We start from the raw sequence: 6,361 nt of genomic DNA on the forward strand, positions 1-6,361 counted from the left end.
AATTCAAAAGGGAATTTAACTAAAGCTTTTCATTCTCTATAATGTGATTGGTCTTCTTTACTCTGTTTGGGGTAGTTATCTGCCCCCTTACCCCACCCAGCTATCGCGAAAGGAAGCTAGAGTTCTAAGCTTTTTAAACAGCATTTATATGAAGAGGCTTCAAAATAGCCCATGGACATTCCCTTTTAATTCTATTTTTGCACAAATTCTTTGAAACCTCCTCACATATTATTAGTATTTGTGCTCAACTACTAGCCAGAAGGTTGGCAGTTTAAACCCACTCAGCCTTGCCACAGATGAAAGGCCTGGTGATCTTCTGTAAAGATCAGAGCCCAGAAAACCGTAAGGATCAGTACTATTCCAGGGCAACAAGTTTGGTTTGGTTTACTTTGCTTTCCTTGTTTGGTTCAGTTGGTTTGGTTTGGTTTGGTTTGGTTTGGTTCAGTTGGTTGGGTTAGGTTAGGTTAGGTTACGTTAGGTTTGTTTGTTTTAGTTTGCTTTGGTTTGGTTTGAAAGTCATGTCAATGGATTTGTGCCTGGGAAGGGAAGAAGAGGTAAAATTGTGTTCTGTCATAACTAAAAGAACACAGATCTGCCTTTAACAAATGTCCTCAGTATAATAATACTGTCATATCCAGTTATGTATGTCCTACAAATATTTTAGTAAACATATTTCAATAAGGAACCTAGTAATTCTCTTGAAGAAAATAAACTGTTGTCTGATGTTTCATTCAATATATTAGATCTACATATTTAGGAGTAATATCAGCCTTCGCAGGATCCTTTTCCATTAGAAATTGTCATGCTTTTAGGATAACATGTAAACTTTTAACTCCTACAAAAGCTTATGAATTCTTTACACTGTCTCCACACAATCTCTAAAATAGCAGAACAAGCTAAATATCAGACCAAAAAGTAAAATTGACAGAGGTGTTTCCCCAAATACTTACCTCATTAACTCTAAATTTCATTGAGGGATAAATCAATCATAAATCTAGAGACCTCAGTGAATAACTGCTAAAGCTGTTGCTGTAACACATTAATTGGTAGGGTTAGACTGCTAAACTGACCTGCCAAGCAAACAAACACAATAGTATTTTCAAAATGTAACTACTATCGCTTCTCGACCTTTTGGCTAAGATCCAGTGTAAAATGTAACTACTACATGACTATATTTGATAAACAAGGGGACAATCACTTCGTTTTCTCTGATTTTTGAAAATCAGGACACCATAAAGGCAAAGGCATACTGACATGAAAAGATATTAATAATTTATAAATTATCAAGGGTTTGTGAGGGAGGGAGGGAGGGGGAAATGAGAAGGTGATATGAAGGGATCAAGTAGAAAGAAAATGTTTTGAGAACAATGATGGCAACAAACGTACAAATGTGCTTGACACAATGGATGGATGGATGGACTGCGCTAAGTGTTGTATGAGACAACAATAAAATGATTTTTTAGAATTAATAAGGGATAAATCTAGGCCATTATTTCATATTTGGAATGATGGAGTCCCTCAAATAACAGGCAGCTTTGAAATGCTCCTGGTTGTATTCAGTGTAACACTCTTTGTGTCTTCATGAAGGTATGGACATCACCTTGATAGTGAATGATCCTTTGATTGTAATACATTGTAGAGGTTAAGGTTAGTTCTCAGCTTAGACACAAGTTATCTTCAGAATGGTGGCTCAGCAATGGACATTTTAAGAAAAATCAATATACCAAATCTCCTAACTCATCAAAAATTACCCAAATGTGCTTTTTATTCTAATGAGATTAGTAGAAGAAGGAAGAAGGATCTTTGAAAACGTTCATTGGAATATAGTAACATTCTAACACTAATAAGAGTGACGCTGGGAAAGAGCTTAAATATCAGCATCTCAAGAAGTTATTTTAACAACAGCTTGGGTGTGCTGCCTTCTATTCATATCCATCAAATGGTGAGGAATCCTAAAAATTAGCCACATTAACCTTTGCTGCAAGCAACCATCATTGCTTTCATTTGTACCTCATTCTGATGTTTCCTGGCTCTGGGTGATGGCTTTAAAGTCTTAACATATCAGCATACCTACAGGAAGAGGCTATTGTTTTTAGACATACCATTTCTCATAAATGTGTAGCAATTACCAGTAAAGTGAATCAATTCATCATGCGGTTATATTGAATTAATTGGATGCTCTAAAAAGACTATAGATCCATTTCCATTATTGAAAGGAAATCTAATTTTATCTGAAATATTCCAATCATATTCTCTTTGGGGGTCTACTAAGTGATATCTAGTGAGAGAGCAATTATCCTTGATGGTAATAGCTCAAACACTTCCAAAACCACTCAACATAGCCAATGCGTCAACATATATGGTGTGCAGAACATTTCCTGTTAAAGAGTATTATAGCTCCATTAATCACTCACCATGTAAATAAGGTTGATGAGGAAAAGCAAAGGGGAAATTTGGCTTATGTATGCTCGACAAACACAGCTCTGTGAAGAAAAAAGAAGCAACTTGGAATAAGCAAAGCGCTCAAACACAGGAAAAGATTCCCTTTGCAGAATCACTTTCACTTATTAAAGGTGCAATAAAATGCTATGTTTTGAAACATATGAAGATATTTAGATGAGAGCTAATTCAAACTTAGCATTATTTGTATTTAGAAAGCCATAGGTAGGATTGAAAGGAGTCCTGGTGGCACTCTCATTGTGATAGTTATATTATCTGGTGTCAATTTGGGACTTGAGAGGATTAAGAGTGAAGGAGTGGAGTCTAGTCTGTCAATCGGGTTATAGTCAATGAAGCCTTTGTGTGGGCATGACCTTCCCCTGAGAATTCTGGGAAATCCTGGATTTCCTCCTTGGAGAGAGAGACACTTCTGTTTCTTTGATCACTCCCTTGGAGACTCACTACTAACAAGGCTGACTTCCTGTGAGAGAGTCCTGAGGAGAAACCACATGGACCTATGCTGATGCAGCCCTGGGAACTGGAGGAGCCACATGGAGACTCCTGCCAGCGCTGAGATGTTTACAACACCACTGAATCCAGACACTTTCTACCCACTGGCCTGTGATTGTCGTGCACTCGGCACCATTGCAAGTGTTTCATGAGTCTGTAGAGGACTTTGTAGATTGGTGTCGGATATATAGGCTAATATTGGAATTATGGGCTTAGACTGAACTGAGTTGAGATGCTTTCTTAGTGTATATGACCCTTTATATAAAACTCTCTCCTTAAAAATTTTTTAAATCATTTTACTGGGGGCTTGTACAACTCTTATCACAATTCACACATATATCCATTGTGTCAAGCACTCCTGTACATGTGTTTCCCTCATCATTCTCAAAACATTTGTTTTCTACTTGAGCCCCTTGTATCTGCTCCTCATTTTCCCCCTCCCTCCTCTCCCCCCTCCCCATTAACTCTTGATAATTTATAGATTATTATTGTTTTTTAATTCCTTACACCATCCAATGTTCCCCTTCACCCATTTCTCTGATGTCCATCACCCAGGGAGGATTTATATGTAGATTCTTGTAATCGGTTTCCCCCTTTCTACCCCACCTTCCCTCTACCCTCCTGATATCCCCACTATCACCACTGTTCCTAAAGAGGTCATCCATCATGGATTCCCTGTTTCCAGTTCCTATCTTTACCAGTTCCTCTCGGTACATCCTCCAGTATAGCCAGATTTGTAAGGCAGAATTTGGATCATGATAGTGGGGCGGAGGGGGGGGGTGAAGAAGCATTTAAGAACTAGAGGAAATTTGTATGTTTAGTCCTTGCTATATTGCAACCTGACTAGCACATCTCCTCCCCGCAACCCCTCTGTAAGAGGATGTCCAGGTGCCTGAAGATGGGTTTTGGGTCCCCACTCTGAATACCCCCTCATTCGCAATGATATGAGTTTTTGTTTTGTCTAGCTGAGAAACAACAAAGCCCACATGGAAGAAGCGCACCAGTCTGTCCCTACATGATCACTGAAGACAAAGCAGGTGCAAAAGCAAATGTGGTGAAGAAAGCTGATGGTACCTGGCTATCAAAAGATATAGAGTCTGTGGTCTTAATGGATTGAAGGTAAACAGGTGGCAATCTAGCTGAGAAGCAACAAAGCCCACATGGAAGAAGCACACCAGCCAGTGTGATCACAAGATGTCAAAGGGATCAAGTATCAGGCATCAGAGACCAAAAAACTTTGTCTTATACACATATGAGTGTCTATGAATTTGTTTCTCTAGTCTACCCAGACTACACGTTCAGGTAATCATAGTTCGGTTAATCATAGGTCAGTTAATCATAGGTCAGTCCTTCAAATACATCTGCTGCTCCACAGGAGAAAGTTGAAGTTGTCTGGCTCCATCAAGATTTACCTTACAAAGGGTCACTGAGTTGGAATCCACTCAATGGCACTAAACTGATTTTGGGAATGTAGGGTAGATAGAGCCCTGGAGTAAGGTGTACATTTCAAGGTTTACAATATCAGAAAACCTAAGGTGCAGTTCTCTGTCTGATAGGGTTGTGGTAAGTTGTAATTGATTCCCTAGTAGGGAGTATGTAAGATAGAAAAGGCCCCTGAATAGCATAAATGGTTGGCACTTAGCTACTGACCTGAAAAGGTTCACAGTTCAAACCACACAATGGTATCTTAGAAGAAATACCTGGCAATTAGTTTCTGTAAAAATTACAGTCAGAAAAACAATATAAAGCAATTATACTCTGTAACACATTGTGTCATGTGAGTGGGACGTAACTTGAAGGCAAGTTGTGTATGCAGAGATAAAGGAAACCTTGCCCTAAAAGTGATGTGCAGTTTAAGTGTGACAGAGTATAATAAAGCCTCTTTGATACAGTCATAGACCAACATATATACATATATATGCAAATGATACATGCATGTATCAGTGTATTTACATGTATACTTATTTGAAGGAACTGCAGACATTTTCAGGAAAAATTGAATTAAAACATCATGGATTTCTTCCATGAACTATTCAAAGTCTATTCATGTACAATGAACAGTTGTCAGAAACTGGACTGGGCATTAACGAATGAATGAGATTTGGGATAGTGGAAAGAAGAAATAATCATCCATGTGGAGTAAAAATAACTCTGAACAAAACTAGAGATGTAGGATTGATACCAAACTAAATGGGGACTTTTCTTGGGCTATATAAATAAAGGGTCTTTACAGTATACAGAAATATTTTCAAATCTGTATCCTATTTTACCTTTAAAGTATATGGCCGTATATCTGCTCTGTTGATGAGAAAAAGACAATGCAGAGAAGATACAATACTTGGCAGAAACTTCACAGTAATAGTGGGGCAGAACTAAGACCTGAACTCATTCCCTATTAGGGCAGGACCTACTTTGGGGAACTTTGACATCCACTGAAGAGAGTCAGAATCTCTCACTCTCACCAAATGACTTTTTCCTCACTTGTGTCTAAGATGATAGGGGAAGATACTGATGATAGGATTCAGCTCTAATTGCAAACAGGATTCCTTGGAGTGTTATCCGTCTGTATCTGAAATGAGCCCTCTAAGAAACAGGAAGTATCTCATTACCGGCAAGAGTCAAGAGTGGAGTACATCCACAGGATCAAGATCCCTGCACAGTGAATCTTCTGGATCTAGAAGACAGCTATGACCTCAGAGAAGCAGCAGTGGAACCAGGAGCCAGAGCATGGAACAGAGTGGTAGAGTTCCCAACCAATTGAGCAAGAAAAATGAATGCTTTCCTGCAGGAGGCTAGCTTGCTGAGTGGTGTCCCTGGGCGCTTAACTAGAGAAGTTGGACTTTCTGAGCTAAGGGAATCCAGCTGAGTGCCTTCGGGCTCAGGCTTGCTGGCATGGGGTGCCTCTGAGCACTTAATTAAGGGAACTGAGTTTGTTGACCCACAGAGCTTAAGTTTAACGCCTTTCAGTTAAGGCTTTTAGCAAAGTGGTATACCATTTGGACATTTATTAGCAGATTTCACAGAACTTTGTCCTGATAAACAACCCTGGCATGTTCTCATTGGCTTTAACATTTACTACATTTCTTAATAAACCCTTTAATCTGTGAGGTCTGCATACTAATTCATTGGATATTACAATCTGTGTTTTTAGTGTGCTAGTCCGGGTAGACAAGAGAAATAAATTCATAGCGACGCATAGGTGTATAAGAAAGAGCATAGGTGTATACAAGAGCAGTTGAATCTTGAGAAAACATCCCAGCCCAGGCTAGATCAATTCCATAAGTCTGATATTAGTCCATATGTCTGATACCAATCTATAAAGTCTTCTTCAGACTCACAAAACACATTCAATGATGCTGAATGCAGGATGATCCAGGCCAGTAGGTGGGAAGGATTATGGATGCAGTTTTGT

Source organism: Tenrec ecaudatus, chromosome X (genome assembly GCF_050624435.1).
Source record: "Tenrec ecaudatus isolate mTenEca1 chromosome X, mTenEca1.hap1, whole genome shotgun sequence".
Lineage (NCBI taxonomy): Eukaryota > Metazoa > Chordata > Mammalia > Afrosoricida > Tenrecidae > Tenrec > Tenrec ecaudatus.